Source organism: Nanorana parkeri, unplaced genomic scaffold, assembly GCF_000935625.1.
Source record: "Nanorana parkeri isolate BGI_ZX_2015 unplaced genomic scaffold, ASM93562v1 scaffold346, whole genome shotgun sequence".
Lineage (NCBI taxonomy): Eukaryota > Metazoa > Chordata > Amphibia > Anura > Dicroglossidae > Nanorana > Nanorana parkeri.
This window is the reverse complement of record NW_017306614.1, coordinates 76,003-78,128: the sequence shown is the minus strand read 5'-3', so window position 1 is coordinate 78,128 and position 2,126 is coordinate 76,003.

Sequence of the window (2,126 nt, the reverse complement as noted above, 5' to 3'; positions counted from 1 at the left end):
ACCGCCCCGCCCCCCCCAGCCGCTGGTAATGGAGGAGGCGCTGCGGCAGCAGCCATGGAGGAGGGGGGAGAGCGGGGCATTGTGGGAAACTCCTCCTCGGCCAATCAGAGTGGAGTACCTCTACCCCGCCCCGCTGCGCACCGCCTATCTCCGCCCCCCCTACTCATCATCATCAACAGCGCTGTCACACCATGAGAGAAGCAACACCTTGTAATCATAAATCATACCTAGTACCATGTACCATACCAGTACCCCCCAGTACTCCATTATTACTACTACCCAGTGCCTTACCAGTACTCCATTATTTCCACTACACCATACATACCCTGTAATCATAAACCATACCCAGTATCATGTACCATACCAGTACCCCCAGTACTCCATTATTACCATTACCCCATACATACCCTGTATTTATAAATCATACCCAGTACTATGTACCATACCATTACCCACGTTCTCCATTATTACTACTACCCCATACATACCCTGTAACCACAAATCATACCCAGTGCTATGTACAATACTAGTACCCCCAGTACTCCATAATTACTACTACCCAGTACCTTACCAGTATCCACCAGTACTCCATTATTATTATTATTACTACTACCCTATACATACCCTATAATCATAAATCATACCCAGTACTATGTGCCATACCAGTACCCCACAGTACTCTACCTTACCAGTGCCCCCAGTACTCAATTATTACCACTAGCCAATACATACCCTGCAATCATAAATCATACCCAGTACCCTGCCAGTAACACCCCCCCCCCCATTATTATTACTACTACCCAGTACCACCCATACTCCATTATTACTACTACCCAGTAACTTACCAGTACTCCATTGTTGCCACTACCCCATACATACCCTATAATCATAAATCATACCCAGTATTATGTACCATACCAGTACCTCCCATACACCATTATTATTACTACCACCCAGTACCTTACCAGAACCCCCTGTGCTCTGTTATTACTACTACACCGGAACGTTACCAGTACTCCATTATTACCACTACCCCATACATACCCTGTAATCATAAATCATACCCAGTGCCATGTACCATACCAGTCCCCCAGTACTCCATTATTACTACTACACCATACATGCCCTATACAATTAACCAATACCCAGTACCTAATTACTCAATTATTACTGCTGCCCCATACATACAATGTACAATAAACCATACCCAGTTCATCAATACTGCATTATTACTATTACCTCATACATACTCTGTACAATAAATCACACCCAGTACTATGTACCTTACCCAGTACCTCATTACTCCATTAGAACTACTACCACATACATACCCTGTACAATAAATCATACACAATACCTCAACACTTCATTGTTACTACTACTTCATATATATACGCTGTAAAATAAATCATACACAGAACCTCAGTACTCCATTATTCATACTACCCCCATACATACCCTGTGCAATAAACCATACCAGTGCCCCAGTACTCTATTATCACTACTACCCCATACATACTCTGTACAGCAAATCATACCCATTATTATACCAGTACCTCAGTACTATATTATTATTACTACCCCATACATACCCTGTACAAGAAATCATACCCAGTACCATACCAGTACCTCATTACTCCATAATTACCCCCCTACATACCCCATATCAGATTATATCATTACTCCATTATTACCCCTGTACATACCCTACATCCCTTCACAGGATACCTCATTACTCCAATGTTACCCCTGTACATATCCCATATCAGGACACCTTATTACTTAATTATTACCCTGCACATCCTCATCACCTCCCGGAATACTTCAGTATATATAGTACCTCATAACACAACACCTTATTATTGTATTCATATCCTTTTTCCACTTTATGTCACACTTTTCACCTCCAAAATGATTCATTTCACCCAAATGGATCTGAGATCTAAATCCTCTTCTTGTCTCACCACGTGGACTGTTGGAGCAAAATTTGCTTTACAGAAAAAAAGACACGTCTCGGTTTTCTTCACGTAGAGATATCAGAGCCGTGTCAGCCTTCACATGGTGATCACATGACTTTGTTGATAAACAGAACCATGTCACTGACAGCTGCCAATGTGAAGAGAGAG